Genomic DNA, 27,217 nt, shown 5'->3' on the forward strand with positions numbered 1-27,217 from the left:
ACCTACATGGAAAAGGACACAAAGATCAATAGATATATGTATATGTGTACATGAACAAGATTCTGTGCAGCTAGAACAAAAGACATTTTAAAATCCAATTTGCTCTGATAAAAATGAAAACTTAAAGACACAAACAAGAATTAAGGAGGCTAAAACTTATGGGGGTTTGTCCTGACACATTCCACTCTAATCTGCAACCTAAAAGCACAACTTGCAGCAAGGTTCTGTTTCCCTAGCAAGCAGAGTTGGCAACGTAGAAATGCTGCCACCTTAAGGCCGTTTCCTCAAACAGCAGCTTTAAATCCACTGCTAATGGTCACTAATATTCACAAGGACTGCAGGGCTGTAAATGACTCATGCCCTCAAAAACTGTCCTGGGGTAGGGAATGGCCAAAAAAATCCAAACGCGGCAAATTTTTCAAGAAGGAAATTTGAAGTTGTAAGTTTAGCTGAATCTTAAAAAAAAATGAAAAGGACATTGATACACGCAAAACATCAGGAATTATTAGACGCATGCAAATCCAATCTACACAAACGTATCACCTCACACCAGTCAGAATGACCATCAGCAAAACGTCAACAAACAATAGATGTTGAAGAAGTTGTGGAGAATAGCGTAACCTCTCGGTCTAAGTGGGATGTAAACTGGTAACCGCCAATAATAGGAACAGAATGGCAGTGCGTTGAAAGGTAAAAATTGAGTCCCCATATGATCCGGAAGGCCCACTATTGGGCCTGTCACCTGTGAAAGCCAGCATCAAAAAGACACAGGATGGAACATCGTGTATTGCAGCAGTATTTACAATAGCCAAGACATGGAAGCAACAAAAATGTCCATCATCAGATGAATGGACGAAAAAGTGGTCCATGTACACAATGCAATATTAGACACAGAAAAGAATGAAACAATGCCGTTTGCAGCACCATAGACGAGGCTACACACAATCACACAACTTGAAGTAAGTCAGAAAGCGAGAGACACATATCCTATGATATCACGTATAGGTCTTATGTAAAAATTGATAGGAATGAACCTATTTCCACAGAGAAGGACACTCACGTGTTCAGAAAACAAGCTTGTGCTTAACCAAACGGAAAGGTGTGAGGAATGTATAACGGAGGATATTGGGTTTAACAGACATATGCTAATACTTATAAAATATATAATCATCAGACATACCGAATACCAAGAGAGGTCTACACAACATTCTGTAATAATCTCTACGGAACAGGATCCAAACATGAAAAGATATATGAATCAATGAAAGACATTCTGTACACCTAGAACAAACACAACATTGCAATCAAATTTGCTCTGAGAAAAATGAAAATTAAACTGAGAATATCAACAACAAATAAGTAGACATAGTTTCTGGGGGTTTGTCCTGGCACATTCCACTCTACTTTACAACCTACAAACAGGACTTCCAGGAAGGCTGTGTTGCCCTAGTAACCAGAGTTGGGAATATAGAAATGCTGCCCCCTTGTGGCCGTTTCCTGCAACAGCAGCTTTAAATGCAGAACTAATGGTCATGTGATATTCACAATTACTACAGGGCTGTAAAGGACACCTGCCCTCAAAAAATGTCCTGGTGCAGGTAATGGCCACAGGAATTCAGAACATGGCAAATTTTTCAAGGAAACAATTTGAAGAGGTGAGTTTCTCTGTTTTACTTAAAAAAAATGTAGATGAAAGCTCAATATCGGGAATTATTAGACGCATGCAAATCCAACCTACAAGAAGGTATCACCACCCAACACTCAAAATGCCATCAGTAAAAAGTCTACAAACAATAAATTCTGAAGGGGTTTTAGAGAACTGTGTACCCTCTAGTTGCTGGTGGAATGTAAACTGGTAACAGCCAGTAGTGAGAACAGAATGGGGGTGCGTTGAAAGGGAAAAATTTGAACTACCATATGATCTAGTAGGCCCACTGCTGGGCCTAATCCCTGAGAAGACCAGAATCCAAAAGACACAGGCTGGCAATCCTGCACTGCATCAATATTTAGCATTGCCAAGACTTGGAAGTAACCAAAATGTCCATCCACAGATGAATGCACAAAGAAGAAGTGGTCCATGCACACAATGCAATATTCGCCATGGAAAAGGATGAAACACTGCTCTTTGCAGCACCATAGATGAGCCTAGACATAATCACAGAACATGAGGTAAGTCGGAAAGCAGCCGACAAATAACCTGTGATATCACTCCTAGCTGTTACCTAACAACTGACACGTATGAACATATTTCCACAGAGAAAGACTCTCACAGACTTAGAAAACAAACTATGGTTATCTAAAAGGAAAGGTGGGAGGAATGGATACATTAAGATTAGGGTTACCGTACGTATACAAATACATATTAAACACACGTATCAAAAAGACCGACCATATACCAAGGGAGGTCTACTGAACGCTCTGTAATAATTTACACGCGGGCTTGCCTGGTGGCACCGTGGTTAAGAATCCACCTGCCAATGCAGGGGACACAGGTTCGATCCCTGGTTCGGGAAGGTCCCACATGCAGCAGAGCAACTAAGCCCGTGCACAACAACTAATGAGCCTACGCTCTGGAGCCCATGAGCCATAACTACTGAGCCCATGCGCCACAACTACTGAAGCCCACACGCCTAGAGCCCGTGCTCCGCAACAAGAGAAGCCACTGCAGTGAGAAGCCGGTGCACCGCAACGGAGAGTAGCCCCTGCTCACCGCAACTGGAGAAAGCCCACATGCAGCAACGAAGATCCAACTCAGCCAAAAATAAATAAATAAATAAAATAAATTTATTTAAAAAAATAATAGTAATTTACATGGGAAGAGGATCTGTACATGAGTAGATATATATAATGTTCAATTGAACCTGATTGTGCACACCCAGAACAAACACTATTCTGCTCATTACCCCAATTTAAAAAATTAAAACCACGAACAACAATTAATGAGACATAAAGTTATTGGGGTTTTCCCTGGCACATCCCATTCTAATTTACAACCTAGGAACACAACTTTCAGGAAGTCTCTGCTGCCCTAGTAACCAGACTTGGGAATGGAGAAATGCTGCCGCCTTGTGGCCGTTTCCCACAACAGCAGCTTTAAACACAGGGCTAAGGGTCACTTGAGATTCACAGTAATTGTAGGGCCGTAAATGACACGTGTCCTCAAAACATGTCCTGGGGTAGGTAATGGCCAAGAAAGTTCACAACACGGAAAATTTTTCAAGAAAACAATTTGAAGAGGTAAGTGTTACTCACTCGGTTGTTTTAAAAAAAGAAGAACATGGATAAAAGCTCAATATCAGGAATTATTGGTTGGATGCAAATCCAAACTACAAAAAGATTTCACCACCCAATATTCAAAATGCCATCCGTAAAAAGTCTACAAACAATGCATGCTGACGGGTTGGGGGAGAAATGCATACCCACTATGCTGTTGGTTGGATGTAAACTGGTAACAGCTAATCATGAGAACAGAACGGAGCTGCGTTTAAAAGGTAAAAATTGAGCTACCATATCATGCGGCCGATCCCCTAATGGGCCTATACCCTAAGAAGACCAGAATGGGAAAGGCACAGACAGGCAAACATGCACTGCAGCAAAATTTACAATAGCCAAGCCATGCAAGCAAACAAAATGTCCATCAACAGATAAATGGACAAAGAAGAAGTGGTATACATACCGAATGGAATAGTAGCCTCGGGAAAAAAATGAACAATGCCGTTTTCAGGACTACACATGAGCCTAGAAATAATCATAGTACGTTAAGTAAGTCAAAGAGAAATGACAAATATCCTATGATATCATTTATACATGTTATCCTAAGATTGCTCCCAATGAACATATTTCCACAGAAAAACACACTCACAGACTTATAAAACAAACTAATGGTTAACCAAAATGAAAGGTGGGAGGATGGATAAATTAGGATTATGGGGGTAGCATACATATACTAATGTATGTTAAATGTATATAAACATATAACATATAAACTATATGAATTATATAATCACCAATACATATAAAATATATCATGACAAAACACCTACCAAATACCAAGGGAGGTCTACTCAACATTCTGTAATAACGTACATGGTAACAAGATCCGAAGATGAACAGACATATGTATGAATCATTGACCAGATTCTGTACAGCCAGACAATCACAACACTCTAATCAAATTTCCTCCGATAAGAAATATAAATTAAATTTAAAAAACGAACATAAGTAAGGAGACATAAACTTCTGGGGGCTTGTCCCAGCACATTCCACTCTAATTTACAACCGAGGAACACGACATCCAGGAAGACTCTGTTGCCCTAGTAACAAGAGTTGAGAACGTAATAATGCTGCCGCCTTGTGGCTGTTTCCCACAACAGCAGCTTTAAACACAGTGCTAATGGTCGCTTAATAGTCACGAGGACTGCGGGGCTGTAAATGATACCTGCCCTCAAAAAATGTCCTGGGGTAGGGAATAGGCAAGAAATTTCAACACATGACAAAGTTTTCAAGAAGTCAATATGAGAGGGAAGTTGTACTCACTCTTTAAAAAAAAAGGAAAAGAAAAAAAAAGACATGCCTAAAGCTCAGTATAAGGAATTATTAGCTGCATGCAAATCCCACGTCCACAAAGGTTTCAGCTCACACCAGTCAAATGACCATCAGCAAAAAGTCTACAAACTATAAATGCTGAAGAGGTTTTAGGGAACTGTGTACCTTCTAGCTGCTGATGGGGTGTAAAGTGCTAACGGCACTAATGAAAACTGAATGCAGCAGCTTTAAAAGGTAAAAATTGAGCTACCGTATGATGCGGCAGGGCACCTTCTCGGCCTGTAACCTAAGACCACCAGAATCGGAAAGACAGAGGCAGGCAAATGTGCACTGCAGCAATATTGAAAGAGCCAAGACATGGAAGCAAAAAAAGCTCCATAAACAGATGAATGGACAAAGAAGAAGTGGTATATGTACAGAATGGAATATTAGCCACGAAAAAAAATAAAAGAACGGCATATGCAGCACCACAGATGAGCCTAGAGAAAATCACACAATGTGAAGTAAGTCAGATTGCGAAAGACAAATGTCCTATGATATCACTTATGTTATCTGAAAATTCATAAAAATGAACATATTTCAATAGAGAAAGACAATCTCAGATGGAGAAGACAAACTTATGGTTAAGCCAAAGAAAAGGTGTGAGGAATGGATAAATTAGGATATTGGGGTTAACCAACATATACTAATACATATAAAATATATCATCCCTAAAGACCTATGGTATACCAAGGTATTTAAGGTGATGTGTTGGGCCATTTCAGGGTGTTACTCAATTTCCTGCGTATCTCCCATGCACACAGGGAGGTACACATGTTAATTAACTTGTTTTGCAACTATATGAAGGTAATTAATACCACAAAACTGTATACGTAAAATGAATTAAATGTTAAAGTCATGTTTTGTATTTTTAATGACAATGAAAAAAAGTGTAGTGCTGACATTTGTTACAAAAATGAACGTTAAAAACATTCTTAGGGGGGCTTCCCTGGTGGTGCAGTGGTTGAGAGTCTGCCTGCCAATGCAGGGGACACGGGTTTGAGCCCTGGTCTGGGAAGATCCCACATGCTGCGGAGCAACTGGGCCCGTGAGCCACAATTAGTGAGCCTGCGCGTCTGGAGCCTGTGCTCCGCAACAAGAGAGGCCACGATAGTGAGGCCCGCGCACCGCCAATGAAGAGTGGCCCCCACTTGCCACAACTAGAGAAAGCCATCGCACAGAAACGAAGACTCAACACAGCCATAAATAAATAAAGATTTAAAAAAACAAAAAAACAAAACAAAACAAAACTAAAAAAACAACTTTCTTTCAAAAAAAAACATTCTTAGGAGATCTGGGCAAGATGGCGGAAGAGTAAGACGCGGACATCACCTTCCTTCTCACAGATACATTAGAAATACATCTACATGTGGAACTGCTCCTACAGAACACCCACTGAACGCTGGCAGAAGACGTCAGACCTCCCAAAAGGCAAGAAACTCCCCACGTACTTGGGTAGGGGAAAAGAAAAAAGAAATAACAGAGACAAAAGAATAGGGACAGGACCTGCACCAGTGGGAGGGAGCTGTGAAGGAGGAAAGGTTTCCACACACTAGGAAGCCCCTTCGTGGGCGGAGACTGCGGGTGGCAGAGGGGAGAAGCTTCGGAGCCATGGAGGAGAGTGCAGCCACAGGGGTGTGGAGGGCAAAGCGGAGAGATTCCCGCACAGAGGAGTGGTGCCAACCAGCACTCACCAGCCCGAGAGGCTTGTCTGGTCCCCCACTGGGGTGGGCGGGGGGCCGGGTGCTGAGGCTCGGGCTTCGGTCGGATCGCAGGGAGAGGACTGGGGTTGGTGGCGTGAACACAGCCTGAAGGGGTTAGCGCACCACAGCTAGCCAGGAGCGAGTCCGGGAAAATGTCTGCAGCTGCCGAAGAGGCAAGAGACTTTTTCTTGCCTCTTTGTTTCGTGGTGCGCAAGGAGAGGGGATTCAGAGCGCCGTCTAAACGAGCTCCAGAGACGGGCGTGAGCCGCGGCTATCAGCGCAGACCCCAGAGACAGGCATGAGACGCTAAGGCTGCTGCTGCTGCCACCAAGAAGCCTGTGTGCAAGCACAGGTCACTATCCACACTGCCCCTCCCGGGAGCCTGTGCAGCCCGCCACTACCAGGGTCCCGGGATCCAGGGACAACTTCCCCGGGTGAACGCACGGCGCACCTCAGGCTGGTGCAACGTCACACTGGCCTCTGCCACTGCAGGCTCGCCCCGCATCCGTACCCCTCCCTCCCCGCGGCCTGAGTGAGCCAGAGCCCCCGAAGCAGCTGTTCCTTTAACCCCGTCCTGTGTGAACGAAGAACAGACGCCCTCAGGCGACCTACACGCAGAGGCGGGTCCAAATCCAAAGCTGAACCCCGGGAGCTGTACGAACAAAGAAGAGAAAGGGAAATTTCTCCCAGCAGCCTCAGAAGCAGCAGATTAAAGCTCCACAAACAACTTGATGTACCTGCATCTGTTGAATATTTGAATAGACAACAAATCATCCCAAATTCAGGAGGTGGACTTTGGGAGCAGGATATATTAATTTTTCCCCTTTGCCTTTTTTTGTGAGTGTATATGTGTATGCTTCTGGGTGAGATTTTGTCTGTATAGCTTTGCTTTCACCATTGGTCCTAGGGTTCCGTCCGTCCGTTTTTTTTTTTTTTTACTTAAAAAATTTTTTTTCTTAATAATTTTTTCCTTATTTTTATTTTAAAAAATTAAAAAAATTTTTCTTAATAATTTTTTTCTTACTTTTTTAAATAAAAAATTAATAAATTTATTTTAAAAATTAAAAAAATTTTTTTCTTAATAAATTTTTTCTTAATAATTTTTTTCTTATCTTTTATTATAATAGCTTTATTTTATTTTATTTCATTTTATTTTATCCTCTTTCTTTCTTTCTATTTTTTCTCCCTTTTATTCTGAGCCATGTGGATGAAAGGCTCTTGGTGCTCCAGCCAGGCATCAGGGCTGTGCCTCTGAGGTGGGAGAGCCAACTTCAGGACACTGGCCCACAAGAGACCTCCCAGCTCCACGTAATACCAAATGGTGAAAATCTCTCAGAGATCTCCATCTCAACATCAAGACCCAGCTTCACTCAACGACCAGCAAGCTACAGTGCTGGACACCCTATGCCAAACAACTAGCAAGACAGGAACACAGCCCCATCCATTAGCAGAGAGGCTGCCTAAAATCATAATAAGCCCACAGACACCCCAAAACACACCACCAGACGTGGACGTGCCCACCAGAAAGACAAGATCCAGCCTCATCCACCAGAACACAGGCACTAGTCCCCTCCACCAGGAAGCCTACATAACCCATTGAACCAACTTTAGCCACTGGGGACAGATACCAAAAACAACGGGAACTGCGAACCTGCAGCCTGTGAAAAGGAGACCCCAAACACAGTAAGATAAGCAAAATGAGAAGACAGAAAAACACACAGCAGATGAACGAGCAGGGTCAAAACACACCAGACTTAACAAATGAAGAGGAAATAGGCAGTCTACCTGAAAAAGAATTCAGAATAATGATAGTAAATATGATCCAAAATCTTGGAAATAGAATAGACAAAATGCAAGAAACATTTAACAAGGACGTAGAACTAAAGAGAAACCAAGCAACGATGAAAAACACAATAAATGAAATCAAAAATACTCTAGAAGGGATCAATAGCAGAATAACTGAGGCAGAAGAATGGGTAAGTGACCTGGAAGATAAAATAGTGGAAATAACTACTGCAGAGCAGAATAAAGAAAAAAGAATGAAAAGAACTGAGGACAGTCTCAGAGACCTCTGGGACAACATTAAACACACCAACATTCGAATTATAGGGGTCCCAGATGAAGAAGAGAAAAAGAAAGGGACTGAGAAAATATTTGAAGAGATTATAGTTGAAAACTTCCCTAATATGGGAAAGGAAATAGTTAATCAAGTCCTGGAAGCACAGAGAGTCCCATACAGGATAAATCCAAGGAGAAACACGCCAAGACACATATTAATCAAACTATCAAAAATTAAATATAAAGAAAACATATTAAAAGCAGCAAGGGAAAAACAACAAATAACACACAAGGGAATCCCCATAAGGTTAACAGCTGATCTTTCAGCAGAAACTCTGCAAGCCAGAAGGGAGTGGCAGGATATACTTAAAGTGATGAAGGAGAAAAACCTACAACCAAGGTTACTCTACCCAGCAAGGATCTCATTCAGATTTAATGGAGAAATTAAAACCTTTGCAGACAAGCAAAAGTGGAGAGAGTTCAGCACCACCAAACCAGCTTTACAACAAATGCTAAAGGAACTTCTCTAGGCAAGAAACACAAGAGAAGGAAAACACCTACAATAACAAACCTAAACCATTTAAGAAAATGGGAATAGGAACATACATATCAATAATTACCTTAAATGTAAATGGATTAAATGCTCCCACCAAAAAATACAGACTGGCTGAATGGATACAAAAACAAAACCCGTATATATGCTGTCTACAAGAGACCCACTTCAGACCTAGGGACACATACAGACTGAAAGTGAGCGGATGGAAAAACATATTCCATGCAAATGGAAATCAAAAGAAAGCTGGAGTAGCAATTCTCATATCAGACAAAATAGACTTTAAAATAAAGACTATTACAAGAGACAAAGAAGGACACTATATAATGATCAAGGGATCGATCCAAGAAGAAGGTATAACAATTGTAAATATTTATGCACCCAACATAGGAGCACCTCAATACATAAGGCAAATACTAACAGCCATAAAAGGGGAAATCGACAGTAACACAATCATAGTTGGGGACTTTAACACCCCACTTTCACGAATGGACAGATCATCCAAAATGAAAATAAATAAGGAAACACAAGCTTTAAATGATACATTAAACAAGATGGACTTAATTGATATTTATAGGACATTCCACCCAAAAACAACAGAATACACATTTTTCTTAAGTGCTCATGGAACATTCTCCAGGATACATCATATCTTGGGTCACAGATCAAGTCTTGGTAAATTTAAGAAAATTGAAATCATATCAAGTATCTTTTCCGACCACAACACTATGAGACTAGATATCAATTACAGGAAAAAAATCTGTAAAAAATACAAACACATGGAGGCTACACAATACACTACTTAATAACAAAGTGATCACTGAAGAAATCAAAGGGGAAATCAAAAAATACCTAGAAACAAATGATAATGGAGACACGACGACCCAAAACCTATGGGATGCAGCAAAAGCAGTTCTAAGAGGGAAGTTTATAGCAATACAAGCCTACATCAAGAAACAGGAAACATCTCGAATAAACAACCTAACCTTGCACCTAAAGCAATTAGAGAAAGAAGAACCAAAAAACTCCAAAGCTAGCAGAAGGAAAGAAATCATAAAGATCAGATCACAAATAAATGAAAAAGAAATGAAAGAGACAATAGCAAAGATCAATAAAACTAAAAGCTGGTTCTTTGAGAAGATAAACAAAATTGATAAACCATTAGCCAGACTCATCAAGAGAAAAAGGGAGAAGACTCAAATCAATAGAATTCCAAACGAAAAAGGAGAAGTAACAACTGACACTGCAGAAATACAAACGATCATGAGAGATTACTACATGCAACTCTATGCCAATAAAATGGACAACCTGGAAGAAATGGATAAATTCTTAGAAATGCACAACCTGCCGAGACTGAACCAGGAAGAAATAGAAAATATGAACAGACCAATCACAAGCACTGAAATTGAAACTGTGATTAAAAATCTTCCAAAAAACAAAAGCCCAGGACCAGATGGTTTCCCAGGCGAATTCTATCAAACATTTAGAGAGGAGCTAACACCTATCCATCTCAAACTCTTCCAAAATATTGCAGAGGAAGGAACACTCCCCAACTCATTCTACGAGGCCACCATCACCCTGATACCAAAACCAGACAAAGATGTCACAAAGAAAGAAAACTACAGGCCAATATCACTGATGAACATAGATGCAAAAATCCTCAACAAAATACTAGCAAACAGAATCCAACAGCACATTAAAAGGATCATACACCATGATCAAGTGGGGTTTATTCCAGGAGTGCAAGGATTCTTCAATATATGCAAATCAATTAACGTGATACATCATATTAACAAATTGAAGGAGAAAAACCATATGATCATCTCAATAGATGCAGAGAAAGCTTTTGACAAAATTCAGCACCCATTTATGATAAAAGCCCTGCAGAAAGTAGGCATAGAGGGAACTTTCCTCAACATAATAAAGGCCATATATGACAAACCCACAGCCAACATTGTCCTCAATGGTGAAAAAGTGAAACCATTTCCACTAAGATCAGGAACAAGACAAGGTTGCCCACTCTCACCACTATTATTCAACATAGTTTTGGAAGTGTTAGCCACAGCAATCAGAGAAGAAAAAGAAATAAAAGGAATCCAAATCGGAAAAGATGTAAAGCTGTCACTGTTTGCAGATGACATGACACTATACATAGAGAATCCTAAAGATGCTACCAGAAAACTACTAGAGCTAATCAATGAATTAGGTAAAGTAGCAGGATACAAAATTAATGCACAGAAATCTCTTGCATTCCTATACACTAATGATGAAAAATCTGAAAGTGAAATTAAGAAAACACTCCCGTTTACCATTGCAACAAAAAGAATAAAATATCTAGGAATAAACCTACCTAAGGAGACAAAAGACCTGTATGCAGAAAATTATAAGACACTGATGAAAGAAATTGAAGATGATACAAATAGATGGAGAGATATACCATGTTCTTGGATTGGAAGAATCAACATTGTGAAAATGAGTCTAGTACCCAAAGCAATCTACAGATTCAATGCAATCCCTATCAAACTACCACTGGCATTTTTCACAGAACTAGAACAAAAAATTTCACAATTTGTATCGAAACACAAAAGACCCCGAATAGCCAAAGCAATCTTGAGAACAAAAAATGGAGCTGGAGGAATCAGGCTCCCAGACTTCAGACTATACTACAAAGCTACAGTAATCAAGACAGTTTGGTACTGGCACAAAAACAGAAACATAGATCAATGGAACAGGATACAAAGCCCAGAGATAAACCCACACACATATGGTCACCTTATCTTTGATAAAGGAGGCAAGCATATACAGTGGAGAAAAGACAGCCTCTTCAATAAGTGGTGTTGGGAAAACTGGACAGGTACATGTAAAAGTATGAAATTAGAACACTCCCTAGCACCATACACAAAAATAAACTCAATATGGATTAAAGACCTAAATGTAAGGCCAGACACTATCAAACTCTCAGAGGAAAATATAGGCAGAACACTCTATGACATAAATCACAGCAAGATCCTTTTTGACCCAACTCCTAGCGAAATGGAAATAAAAACACAAATAAACAAATAGGACCTAATGAAACTTAAAAACTTTTGCACAGCAAAGGAAACCATAAACAAGACCAAAAGACAACCCTTAGAACGGGAGAAAATATTTGCAAATGAAGCAACTGACAAAGGATTAATCTCCAAAATTTACAAGCAGCTCATGCAGCTCAATATCAAAGAAACAAACAACCCAATCCAAAAATGGGCAGAAGACCTAAATAGACATTTCTGCAAAGAAGATATACAGATTGCCAACAGACACATGAAAGAATGCTCAACATCATTAATCATTAGAGAAATGCAAATCAAAACTACAATGAGATATCATCTCACACAGGTCAGAATGGCCATCATCAAAAAAATCTAGAAACAATAAATGCTGGAGAGGGTGTGGAGAAAAGGGAACACTCTTGCACTGTTGGTGGGAATGTAAATTGATACAGCCACTATGGAGAACAGTATGGAGGTTCCTTAAAAAACTAAAAACAGAACTACCATACGACCCAGCAATCCCACTACTGTGCATATACCCTGAGAAAACCATAATTCAAAAAGAGTCATGTACCAAAATGTCCATTGCAGTTCTATTTACAATAACCAGGACATGGAAGCAACCTAAGTGTCCATCATCGGATGAATGGATAAAGAAGATGTGGCACATATATACAATGGAATATTACTCAGCCATAAAAAGAAACGAAATGGAGGTATTTGTAGTGAGGTGGATGGAGTTAGGGTCTGTCATACAGAGTGAAGTAAGCCAGAAAGAGAAAAACAAATACAGTATGCTAACACATATATATGGAATCCAAGGAAAAAAAGAAAAAAGGTCATGAAGAACCTAGTGGCAAGACGGGAATAAAGACGCAGACCTACTAGAGAATGGATTTGAGGATATGGGAAGGGGGAGGGGTAAGATGTGACAGGGTGAGAGAGTGGTATGGACATAGATACACTACCAAATGTAAAATAGATAGCTAGTGGGAAGCAGCCGCATAGCACAGGGAGATCAGCTCGGTGCTTTGTGACCACCTAGAGGGGTGGGATAGGGAGGGTGGGAGGGAGGGAGATGCAAGAAGGAAGAGATATGGCAACATATGTATATGTATAACTGATTCACTTTGTTATAAAGCAGAAACTAACATACCATTGTAAAGCAATTATACTCCAATAAAGATGTTAAAAGAAAAACAAAAAAAACAAACAAAAAACATTCTTAGTGAAAAAAGCCATACAGAAAAGGCCACCTAGATCCCATACTCATCTTGTCTGCTTCAAATCCATCAAGGCTGTCCAAATGAGGGGGAAACTCAGTAATGGTTCCAGAAAAAGAAAACTGGATCGGGATGGAAAAAGATATTTTCATACAGTTGGGACAGCAGGTGAAATTTGAAGTGGGGCTGAGTATTAAATTATAATGTAGACATCAGGATTTCCTCATTTAGGGGTTATGTGCTGGTTCTTTGGGCAAAACACACTGAGCATTTTGTGTGAAGTGGAAAATGTGAGTACTTTTGGCCATTACTGAAACTTTTCTGTACATTTTAAATTACTGGTAAGTAAATTACTTTTCTAGACAACCATGTCAGTATCATGCCAGAAAATCAGACAAGACAGACATCCAATTTTGTTATAGAGGCCAAGACTTACTCAGACCAAGTTCAACCAAAGTTGTGATACTTATTTCCCTTGTAGGAGTCCACATGGTATTAAGAGGCACCGTGGGAAGAGTATATTAGTAGCTACCATGTCTTGGGTCCTGTGGATTACCTGGGATGCAGTAGAAACAGTGAGATTTTAGTATTTCAATTTTTCACATTACTTCAAAAAATACGTTAAAAAATAAATTCAGTAAAGTTGCAAAATATGGAATCAATATACACAAATCAGTTTTGTTTCTATACACTAATAATGAACCACCAACAAGAAAAATTAAGAAAACAATCCCATTTACAATTCCATCATAAAGAACAAACTATTTAGGAATAAATTTAACCAAGGACATGAAAGACCTATACTCAGAAAACTATAAAGCATTGATAAAGAAATTGAAGACACAATAGAAAACAATATTCCATGCTCATGCATCAGAAAAATTACAATTATTAAAATGTTTATTCTACCCAAAGCCATCAACAAACAGTGCCAGGAAAACTAGACACCAGACACCAAAGAACGACACTGGTCACCATCTACACGGCACATAAAACTAACTAAAAGCACACAGTATTCTACATTAAACCCTTTCTCTCCTGAGTCCCCTGAAGATGCACCCTACCCACCCAGCAGTCAGGTGCACAGGAAGATTCTCCACACTTGCTCAAGTTTTCCTCTTGTGGAGTCTCCTCACCAGTGGTTCTTGAGAAAACCCAGCTGCTGTCAGTGTGGACAATGCCTCATGGTCCAGAAACCTAAGCCCTGACAGGAGACAAAGCTCCTGTCTGCTTGTCACAGAGCAAAGTCTGTGGGCAGGGTGCACCTGTGCCCCCAGGGTCAGACAGGTGGGTTTGGCGCCCCCTGTGGGACGTGAGAAAAGTGCCGGAAGTGCCGCACTCACAAACCCAGAGGCCTCATGCAGTTCTGCTGTATATACTAAGTTTGGAAATCCAAACTGAAATGGAGCCAAGTGTCTCACTGTATCTTCTCAAAAGATGGTTAAGGAACAATTAATTGCAAACCATATGTAATGAAATGAATGTAGACACAAACTTTACAACTTAAACCAAAATTCACTCAAAATTGCCCATAGACAAACTTAAATTACCAAACTATAAAAATCCTAGGAAAAAAAAAAAGAAAATCTACATGACTTTGTGTCTGGTGACCTTACTCAGAAAACCGGAAGACAAACCACAAACTGCAAGAAACTATTTCCAAAACACATATCTGATAAAGGATTTGTACTCAAATTATGCCATTAAAATTTGGTAAAGATTGTAACACACACCTGGCCCAAGAAGATAAACAGGCAGTACATAAGCATACAAGAATATACTCAAGATGCTGGTGGAATGCATGTACAACCAACTTTGGAAGACACTTTGGCAGTTTTTTCCAAATCTAAAAAGTCTCACCTTAGGATCCAAGAAGTGTACCTCTTGTATTTAGACAACTGCTTTGAAAAACTGTGTTCAAACCAAAAGTAGCATCAAGTAATGCACAGCAGCTCTATCCATAACGGCTAAAAACTTAAAGATATCAGGATGTCCTTCTGTAGATGAATTCATAAGCAAATTAGGGCACATACATGTCAAAGGGAGCAGAATACACCACCCCAAAATATGCCCATTTGACAAAAGGATTATTTTGCACTGATTAATTTAAGAAACAGCAGACCCAGGAGAATCTTTCAAAACCAAGTAGAAAATGCCCTTTTATGAGGTAAATTTACATTTATTAAGGATATCTCCATTTGTAAGGGTATATCCCTCTCTGGACCAGGAATTGAATGATGACTAAATATCAAGAAAAGCTTGTTGGGACTTCCCTGCTGGTCCAGTGGTTAAGGCTCCATGCTCCCAATGCAGAGGACAAGGGTTCAATTCCTGGTCAGGGAACTAGATCCCGCATGCTGCAACTAAGAGCCCGCATTTCGCAACTAAAGATTCCACAGGACGCAACTAAGACCCGGCACAGCCAAATAAATAAACGTTTTTTTTAAAAAAAAAAAACTTGTCAACGAAATAGGCCTGGATGTAAATCTGTGTAACAACCATACCCTTGTCTACTGTGCTTTGCCTAATAACCTCCCTTAAATGGCTTCCTCCATTCCCTAATATCTTTCTTTTGTTCTCAGCAGAAGATAGCATTTAAGGTAACGGCTTGGGCCATTTCAGGGAGTGACTCAGTTTTCCTGGGTATCTTTCAAGTATACAGGAGGTATGCATGGTATATATTAAACTTCTGATTGTTTTCTCTAGTTTATCTCTTTTTCATTACAAGGGAGATCTCAATGAAGAACATAGAAGGGTAGAGGGAAAATTATTTTTCCTCTAATATACATGCAATGCAATAGTATTCAGAGATATAAAGGAATGGACCATCAACCCGTGCAAAAAAAAAAAAGATACATCTAACACTTACATTGCTAAGTGAAAGAATCCAGTCTGAAGTGCTACACACTGTATGGCCTCATTTATATGACATTCTAGAAAAGGTAAAACTGACATGGTAAACAGTGTATGGAATATGTGGTTGAAATAGTCCATATGATACTTTAGTGGTGAATACCTGTCACTATGCATTTGTCTACACCCACAGATTTTTACAACCCAGCAAGTAAATTACAATCTATTCAAACTTAGCTACTTAGGATATGGGAGTGTCAAAGACTGGAATACAGACTGTAACAAAGAATTTAACTGATTCAGAAATGTATGAAAAAACTCACTGTTGGTAGTGGGACAAATGGGCTGACCTAAGTTAACTTTGGAAATATACAGAACCTGTAGGCCAAAGACAAAATGTGCCATACATACACAGTGGACTCTATGTTCTTTCCATGAGGGGTAGTAGCTAATAGTACTGAAACTACTATATCAGTAATTGAATGGAACAAGCACTGAATTTAATAAATGACAAATGGTGGAAGCCAGGTTTCCTACCACTGGAGTGGGATGTTACAGTCAAACAAAGGGAGAAGGTTACAATATCCATGTCATAACAGATCCGGTTGGAGATACCAGTATAAACTATCTTTAGCCTACACATAGTTCCACATGGAAATCTTTATAATTATGTGTATATGCATAGGCTGGGATACATGCATATATTTCCATGCACTGTCAGCTGAGCATATTTAGCTCCCACATGTAAGTTTTTAATACCATTCTCTAATAAATGGAACAAGGGCTCTTTGAAGAAAGGGCTGATGCTAGGACTGAGACAGTAAATATATGAAGCAGGATAATCTTAAAATATCAGAAAGTAAAGAAGTACCAAAAATTTTAAAAACCCACAAAAGAAAAATTATGTAAAATGAAAACAGGAGCAAATGCAAAAATCTCTCAACAGCCAAAGCAAGAATTAACTAAGCAGTCTAATAATGTAGTGCTGGATTATAACCAAAAGTTTATAATGATTATTCACGTGTCCAAACTGGTAAAAATAAATTACATAGTTTTTGATGAATGGTGTTAAATAGAAATCTCCTATGCAGAAAGCTTCTAAACAATTTATATAGCCACTCAGCTGTCCATCAAGGATGTGAAGCTAACCCCTCTCTCCTCAAGTGTGGGTTCTGCATTATGACTGCCTCCTAAATAAGACACACAGGATGGACATGGGAAAAAATTAACTTCACCGTGGGAACACTTGACAAACACTACCTCAGCTAGGTGACCAAAGTTGAGAATATAAGTGAGAAGTTCCCTTGAGAGCCTGTCCTCTTGATATACAGTGAAGAGGAAGCACTTCACCTCTGTGATCTGCTTTTTCAAAGCCAAGTCTAACCACGACAAAAACACCAAGCAAATCCCAGTGCCCGGCAGTCTATAAAATACCTGACCAGTCCTCCTCCACACTGTCAAGGTCATGGAAACAAGGAGAGTCTGAGCAACTGTCAAAGCCCAGAAGAGACTAAATAGATATGATGACCCCATGGCCTTTGAGATCCTGGAACAAGGAAAGGTATAACAAAGGGAACATGAATAGGGACTTCGGTTAATAATAGAGTATCAATATTTGGTCATTATTTGTCATGATTCTATAGAAAATTAGACAGGAAAAATTAAACGTCAAATAAGAGAAACCTACTGTAACAAACTGGAAATCCAGAAGAAACGGGTGATTTCTTTGTAAAAACACATTACCAAAATGAACACTAAATTAAGGAAAATACAAAAAGACCAATTAATCACTGAGGAACCTCTTCCCCATACTGGTTATCCTATCACTGTTGCAGGGTTTCCCTCTCCCGGGACAGGGAAGGAACAGGGACCGAGCTGTTTGGCAGCTCCACTAATATCTGGTCCCACTCAGAATCTTCATCTCCCCCAGCCATGCCTACCCAGTGAGGACACTTGAGGAAGGATCAGGGATTATTGATTCAGATGTATCAACTACGAATTTTTCTTTTCCCAGCGACTGGACACACTTACTGAAGTAAAATAAATTAGTATTTACTTACTGTCCTCCCAAGACTGCAAGAAGTTCTTTCACTTGCTGACAAGTCAGGATCGTTGGTGGTGGTAAACTCAAGTCTCTTTCCTTAGGCATCAGGTCCTCACATCTCAGAGGTTGGCCCAAAACAGCCCATGTGCCCTCAGAAGACACACAGACCTCATTCCTGCCCCTGAGAGGTGGGAGCCCTTGAGTTATGCCATCTCCCTGGCCATATTAATTGCCCATCCCTGAACAACAATACTGGTCCTTTTCCAGGTTCTTCCCTCTCCTTTACTAAGTGAAGAAACCAAATGCTAGGGTGGTAAGGAAACTCTTGTGCAATGAAGTAATGGGAGGCGCAAGAATTATTCCATGCCATGGAACCCATAATTGGCAGGCTTTCCAGAGGCCACATGGATGCATATGGCTCTCCAAGACAATGCAGCCTCAGTGTGAACCTCCCATTGGGAGGTCCAGGTGCTCCCATATCTTCGATTCTTAATGAATATGAATGTCAAAAGTTTCTAATGACTGAAAGGACAAAGGATTGCAGGGCCATGGTCTGCTGTAGGGTTGCTGTGTCAGGGACACACTCCAATGTTTAGAGGGTTATTACTTCTCTTGGCAGCCTATGAGGCTGTGAGGGGGAGGCCTTTTTCTCAACCACATGGATGTTGGTAGTTGAAACTTCTCAAAGGAATGTCTACACTGCCCAGGTAGCTGTTGAATTGCCCGGCATCATGGTCAGCTCCGTAACTATACATGAGGGCCTGACAATGCCCAGGCTGGACTGAGCTAGAGGACCACAGATGCCTGCCTGGATAGTCAGAGGTCAAGGGCTGTCCTGCCTGAGGCTTGATCATCTATTCATGCCCACTCAGATGGGACAAAGGATGCCTCCAGTGCCAGGAGGGCCCCACCAGCCCTTAAGAAGGCAGCATCTGGGGGCTGGCAGGTCACTGCACCCAGTCCTGTATAAATCCACACATGTCCACTGAGTGCCCTCCTGTCTGGGCTGTGCTGGAACCTGGGGCTGCCCAGGCAGAGTAGGGCCAGCATCACCCTTCCCAGGTAGGAGGGCAGAAGGAAACCATGCATGACTTCTGACACCCTCTCCAATCCTTGACAGAGGTTGAGTTGGATAAGAAACAGTCTGAGACAAGAACAGACATTTCATTCTTCTTTCAGAGCCCAGGACTGAGGGAAGGGAGGCCAGAAAAATAGTTATTGACCTCAGCTCCCTGACTCTTGTTTGACCCTGGGCAAGTCCTATCCATTCTGGAGGCTTCAGAGAGAAAGAGAGGGGAGGGCAATGAGGGTCAATTGTGCTTAAACCTAACTCTAACCTTTACCCTAAGAACCCTAACCTCTAACCTTAACCCCCTAACAACCCTAGCCCCAGACCCCTAGACCCTCATCCCTGACCCCTAAACTCTAATCCCCGGCCCTGACCCTTTAACCACAACCCTCTACCATGACTCTCCAACAATGACCCATAACCCTAAACCGTGACCCCTGAACCCTCACACTGACTCAATCCCAGGCCTAAAGCCTGGCCTAGTGGGTACCGAGGGGTGACTGTATGAACTCTCAAATAAACCAAGGAATTAAATCTTCCTGACCATGAATTTAACAATGGTTTCTTAGATTTGACAGTAAAGCATAAGAAATGAAAGAAAAAAATAGATAAATTGGATTTCCTCAAAATTACAAACCTTTGTGCAACAAAAGAGGCTCTCCAGAAAGTGAAAAGACAGCCCACAGAATGGAAGATAATATTGGCACATTATATATCTGATAAGACTCTTTACCGAGAATATACCCAGGACTTTTACAACTCATCAACAAACAGACAAACAATAAAATTTTTGAAACAGACAAATGACTTCCATGGACTGCTCTCCAGGCAAGACATACAAATGGTCAAAAAGGACACGAAAAGATGTCAAACATCAGTAGTCATGATGAAAATGCAAATTAAAGCCACAGTGTGATGTCCCTTCACACACACTAGAATAAAAATAAATTTTTTAAATAAATTTTTAAATATATAAATAAAAATAACAAATGTTGGCAACAATGTAGAGAAATTAGAACCCTTAAAAGTTACTTGTGGAGATGTACAATGGTGTAGTCTATGTGTACAAAACTTTAGCATTTACTCAAAAATATAAAATATAATTACCATGTGGTTCAACAACTCCACTCCTAGATATATACCCAAAATATGGAAAACAGGTGTTCAAACAAAAACTTGTTCACCAATTATTCATAGCAGCACTGTTCACAATAGCCCAAGGTAGAAAAGATTTAAATGTCCATCAGCAGGTAAACGGATAAGCAAAATAAGGTAGATCCATAAGCTGCATTATTCTGTCATATAAAAGAATAAAGTAAAATTATACAGCCACTGTAGAATACTGTATGGTGGCTCCTCAAAAACATGGAAAATGTATGATCCCTTGATTCCGCTCCAGGGTGTACACCCAAAACATTAGAAAGCAAGGACTGGAACAGATATCTGTACCCCATATTCATAGCAACATTATTCACAATAGCCAAAAGGTGGAAGCAACACAACACGTCCTTCAATAGATGAATGGGTAAGTACAGTGTAGTATATACACAATGGAATATGATTCAACCTTTAAAACTAAGGTAATTCTCACACATGCTACAATGTGGATGAACCTTGAAGTCATTATGCTAAGTGAAACAAGCCAGACACAAAAAGGACAAACGTTCTATGATTCCACGAGTATGAGGTATCCAGATAAGTCAAATTCAAAGACAAAGTAGAATAAGGTTGCCAGGGGTTGAGGTGAGTTAGTGTTTAATGCCTACGGTTTCACATGGGGAAAATATCTGGAGATGGATGATGAGGATATTTTTACAACAATGTGAATGTAGTTAATGCCATAGAACTGTATACTTAAAAATGGTTTAAATGGGGCTTCCCTCGCGGCACAGTGGTTAAGAATCCGCCTGCCAATGCAGGGGACATGGGTTCAAGCGCTGGTCCTGGAAGATCCCGCATGCCGTGGAGCAACTAAGCCCGTGTGCCACAACTACTGAGCCTGCGTTCTAGAGCCTGCGAGCCACAACTACTGAAGCCCGTGTGCCTAGAGCCCGTGCTCCGCAACAAGAGAAGCCACCGCAATGAGAAGCCTGCACACAGCAATGAAAAGTAGCCCCCGCTCGCCGCAACTAGAGAAAGCCTGCACACAGCAACAAAGACACGACACAGCCAAAAAATAAAAAATAAAATAAAAATTTTTAAAAAGCTTTAAAAAATGGTTTAAATGGTAAACGTTATGTGTTTTTAATCACGATGGAAAAAATGAATGAAATAATGATCAATGTTACAATGTGGATAAACACTGCAAACATCCTAAGTGAAAGAAGCCACACAGAAAAACCACCCAGATCATGCTCATCTTGTACACTTTAAGTCCAGCAAGGTTTGTAAAGTGAGGAAAAGCCCCAGTGATGGTTCCAAGAAAAGAAAACTGGATTCGAATGGAAAATACATTTCCACAAAGCTGGGGCAGCTGGTGAAAGTTGAAGCAGGTCTGGGGATAGGATTATAATGTGGAAACCATAATTATTCCTCATTTTGGGGTTATGTGCTGGTTCCCTGGGAGAGTGGCCCTCCCACTCTCACAAGGTAAAACAAACTGGAGTATTTTGTGAATGTGGAAAACTTGATACTGCTATTTGAAGTTTTTTATACACTTGAAATTTACTAGAAAATAAAGTACTTATCAAAACAACCATGTTGTACCACGCCAGAAATACAGACATCAAACTTTGTTATAGAGGCCAAGCTCTACCCAGATCCAGCTCACCCACAGTGGTGATGCCAATCACCCTTGTAGGAGTCCACATACTACAAGAGGCACCATTGGAAGATTACATTGGGAGCCACTATGTCTTGGGTGCTGTGGATGACCTAGATGTAGTTGAAACAGTGGGATTTCTGAATTCTAGTTTTCCACATTCAACCACCAAAAAACTGTTACAACTAAAAAATGAATTCAGTAAAGCTGCAGGATACAAAAAAAAGAAAAATCAATGCACAAAAATCATTTGTGATTCTATACACTGATAATGAACCATCAGAAAAAGAATTTTTTAAAAAAATCCCACTTACAATTGCATCCAAAAAGATAACTAGGAGTAATTTAACCAAGGACGTGAAGGACCTGCACACTGAAAACTGGAAGACACTGATAAAGGAAACTGAACAGACAAAAATAAATGGAAAGATACCCCGTGCTCATGGGTAAAAAGAATATTGTGAAAATATGCATTCTAAGGTGGGACTTCCCTGGCCGTCCAGGGGTTGGGACTCTGCGCTCCCACAGCAGGGGGCGCGGGTTCGATCCCTGGCTGGGGAACTAAGATCCCGCATCCTGCATGTCACATGGTGTGGCCCAAAATTTTTTTTTAATTTTAAAAAATATGACGTTCTAGCCAAATTAATGTACACATTCAACACAATCCCTACCAAAAGTCCAACGACATTTTCCATAGAAACAGAGCAAACAATCTTAAGATGTGTGTGGAACCACAAAGGACCCAGAAGAGCCAAAGCCACCCTGAGGAAGGAGAATGGGCTGGAGGCATCTCGCTCCCTGACTTCACACTTCATTACGAAGCTACAGTCCCCAAAAAGTGTGGAATTGGCACAAAAACAGGCGCACAGACCAGAGGAACAGAGCGGAGAGCCCAGGAATCAACCTACAGGTATGTGATCAGTTAATTCACAAGCAAGGAGCCAAGAACATACACCAGGGAAAGGACAGTCCCCTCAATAAATGGTGCTGGGAAAACCAGACGCCACACGCCAAAGAACAACACTGCACTCTGTCTACACCACACACAAAAGCGGCCAAAAACCCAGTTTTCCACATCAAGCCCTTCCTCTCCTGGGTCCTCTGAAGACAGACACCCTCAGCGGTCAGCCATGCACAGGAACATTCTCCCCACATTTCCTCACCTTTTCCCTCAGTGGTGTCACCTCCCGGCAGGTCCTGAGGAGACCAGGCTCCTCTCAGCATGAACTGGACCCCACAGTGTCCCAAAGCTGTAGCCTCAGGTGGTCCTGAGGAGACTCGGTTTCTGTTAGTGTGGACTCGACCCCAGCTTGTCCTGCAGCCCGGCCGTCAGCGTGGATGCAACCCGCGTGTCCCAGAAGCCAAGCCCCAGTGGGTCCTGAGGAGACAGGGCTCCTCTCAGCGTGAACGTGAACAGCATGATCTGAACAGACATCCCGCCAAGAAAAGATATACAGATGGTAAAAATCATACAGAAACAAGCTCAACGTCATATACCATTAGGGAATTACAAATTAAAATCATGAGATAGCACAGCACACCTATTAGCACTGCTAAACTCCAAAAATATGAAAATACCAATTGCTAGAGGGTGAGGAACAAAAGGAGCTCTCCCTCATAGCTGGGGGGATGCATGTGCAGCCACTTTGTAAGACAATTTGGCAGTTTTTTCCAAAGCTAAACAAGTCTCACGTTGGGATCCAACAATCATGCTTCCAGTATTCATGCAACTGCTTTGAAAATCTATGTCCAAATGCAAACAAGGATGCAATTATGCACAGCAGCACTTTCATAATGGCTAAAAACTTGAAGAAATCAGGATATCCTTCAAAAGATGAATGTATAAGCAAATTGGGGTAGATCCATGTCAAGGTGAGTAGAATATGCCACCCCAAAATATGTCTCTCTGGCATAAGGATTATTGGTCTGCTTTAAAAAAAAAAGGGGGGGCTTCCCTGGTGGCTCAGTGGTTAAGAGTCTGCCTGCCAATGCAGGGGACACGGGTTCGAGCCCTGGTCCGGGAAGATCCCACACGCCGCAGAGCAACAAAGCCCATGCTCCACAACTACTGAGCCTGCGCTCTAGAGCCCACGAGCCACAACTACTGACCCCGTGTGCCACAACTACTGAAGCCTGCACACCTAGAGCCTGTGCTCCGCGACAAGAAAAGCCACAATGAGAAGCCCACGCACTGCAAAGAAAAGTAGCCCCTGCTCGCCACAACCAGAGAAAAGCCTGCACACAGCAACGAAGACCCAATGCAGCCAAAAATAAAATAATATATTCAAAAAAAAATCTCAGAAAACTGAGATTGCTGTTTTATGAAAGACATTTACAATACAGAAGTCTCCATTTATAAGGGTATGTCCCTCTTTGCACCAAAAATAGAAGGATAATTAAATCTTAAGTAACTCTTTTCAATGGAGAAGTCCTGACTTAAATGTGCAAACAATCATACCCTTGTTTACTGTGCTTTGCATGATAACCTGCCATAAGTGGTCTTCCCCCCTTCCCCAGCATATTTCTTCTGTTTTTAGCTGAAGAGGTATTTAAGGGGATGGTTTTGGTCATTTCAGGGAGTGACTCAGTTTTCCTTGCTATCCCCCCTGTATTCAGAAGGTAGACATGTAATTAAACTTCTGCTTTTCTCCTGGTAATCTGTCTTTTATTACAGGGTCAGGGTGGCCTCAACCAAGAACCTGAAAAAGTAGAGGGAAAATTGTTTTTCCGCCCATACACGTGCAGTGGAATACTACTCAGCAGAAAGGAATGCAGCATCAGCCTATGGAAGGACATGGGTAAATCCTCAGTATATACTGCTAAGTGACAGCATCCAGGCTGAGGAGGCTGCACACAGTATGACCCCATTGGTGACATTCTGGGAAAGGCAAAGCCACATAGATGATAAGCAGATCATGGGGTGGGGGGTTTGAAGTATTCCATGTGACATTCTAGGATGGATACCTGTCACTATGCATTTGTCTAAGCCCACAGATGTGTATAGCCCAAGGGGCCAATCATAATCTATTCAAATTTAGTTATTTAGAATGTAGGCGTGTGGCAAGATGGAATACATAATGTGACAGAGTCTAACTGTGTTAGAAATATATGGAAACAACTCACTGTAGGGGATGGGATAAAAGGTGCTGACCTAAGTTACCTTTGGAAATGAATGGAATCTGTAGACTAAAGGCAAAATGGACCGTATATAAACAGTGGGCTTTATTTTACGAAGTTCTTTCCAGGGTGTAGTAGCTAACAACTCTGAAACCTCTGCACATGTAACCTGGAAAGGAGCAATGCATACATAAATGGCAGATGGTGGGAGCCAGGCTCCTCATTGTGGGAACGGGAAGTTACAGATAAGCAAGGGGAGAGCCTCTGCCCTCGTAATCCTGGATCTGGGCTTCCTGGGAGGATGCTGACTGGCCGGGGGAAACACACAGATCTTCACGCTGGGAAGACCCTGCAGACACAGGAACTTCACACCCCATCTTTCCACCCATACCTGCTGGAAACACTCAGCCCTCCATCATCAGTCAATTGCAGCGTTTAAGACATTCTCACCCTCAGGCAGATAAAGGAACATGAGGGTCTTGCTTACCCCTAAGCTGTCCCGGAATCCAGGCCCTGGGGGTGGAGCCAGGATGGGGGTACCTGGGCACCTGACCAGCAGGTGAGAGGAAGGAGGAAGACCAGTCCTGAGGACAGAGGTTCCCTCAAGTCTGTGAGCCCAGGAGCCCCGATGGGATTCATTCCCAGTGAGGACATGGGCAGGGCCTGCAGTGGTTCTGTGTTCCCCCTGGGCCCCTTTGATGAAGCCACGGCAACTCTGGGCCCAGACGTCTCCTGGCGGTGTCTCAAACTCTGGCACAGTGGTTTCACAAAGGAACAAGAGAATGGAGCTGAGCCCCTGATGGCCACTCCTTTCTGGCTCTGAGTTGCTTCCAACAGGACCGCAATCACCTGCACATAGTCTGCTGTGACCTACCTGCCCCCATTGGCCTTTCCTCTCCCTCCCTGCGATGAGTCCCGTGACATTTCCAGCCTGGACCCCTCTCCCAGGCCAGACGCCTCTGTCCAGTCACTGCACCCCCATCTCACCTTGGGGGCTAACAGGGCCCTCAGGGGACCGGGATCCTGCAGGTCTCCACACCCAGGAGCAGCCCCACCTTCCCAGGTTGCTGAGCCCAGGCACCGGGTGTAACCGAGCAGGACCCTACGGGGCCTTCCCAGGACAGACCTCTCCCCCACATCCTCTGCTGGAGCTCCTCTCTGAAGTACCTGGATAACAACATCTGATGCACGCTTCCTGAGTTGTTTTACAGATGCTGAAACCACCACCAAATGGAAGAAATTAACTACCTGATGATCTTGAACAGGTAGCCCCGGAACTTCTGGTGCCTAAGAATTTATAATGTTAACCGCCTGTTACCTCACCATCAACCAGAGAATTGTGCACCAGCTGATCACATACCCTGCGAACCCCCTCCTTCACTTGGCCTTTAGAATTCCTTTGCTGAAATCCGTCAGGGAGTTTGGGGATTTAGAGCACAGGCCACCTAGCCTCCTTGTATTGGCACTTTTACAATTAAAGCTGCACTTCCCTTCACCACACCCGCTGTCAGTAGACTGGCTTTACTGCACTCAGGCAAGCGGACCCAAGTTTGGTTCGGTAACACTGGGGTCTCCCAGGCTCCCACTCTCCTTGTGCCCCACTGACTGTCATCTGCTCCTCCAGAGTCTTGTTGCAGCAAAAATAGAAATGAAGTTTTCCCTCCCCTGAGAACAAGGAAAACAAAGGGAACAGCGAATAGGCTAGAGAAGAAACATAATCTGGCCTGAAAGAGTTAATCACTCCTTGTTTTACTTTGTCACTAATTTGTATAACTAGATGTGTACTTTACAAAGCTAACCTCACTCCCTGAAGCTATGTAATTTACATTCGGCACCCATCACCCCTAACTCTGTGTGAGTTACATCCCCTGCCTCTCACTCCCTAACCTTATTATGTCCAGCACTTACATTCTATACGCCCTTCATAACAAGTCACCCCCTATAGTTTTTGCATTTCAGAAACAAGGTCACCGGTCGATAAACCAGAGGCAAACGGACGCAATTACCAGACTGCCGGACCCCAATTACCGGGCAGCCTGATGCCAGCTATGACTGTTTTGAAATAATGCAAAGGAAAGGAGGAATGCAAGACCTTCACTACTTTGATCCTCATCCTATACCCCAGACTGCGAGAGCCCCACGTATAAAATCTTCCCTGATTCTCAAGGAGGGGTGCCCAGTTCTTGAGGCGCTAGCTGGCTGTGTCTTCCCTGTTGTCTG

The sequence above is a fragment of the Eubalaena glacialis genome, chromosome 7 (genome assembly GCF_028564815.1).
Source record: "Eubalaena glacialis isolate mEubGla1 chromosome 7, mEubGla1.1.hap2.+ XY, whole genome shotgun sequence".
In the NCBI taxonomy this organism is placed as follows: Eukaryota; Metazoa; Chordata; class Mammalia; order Artiodactyla; family Balaenidae; genus Eubalaena; species Eubalaena glacialis.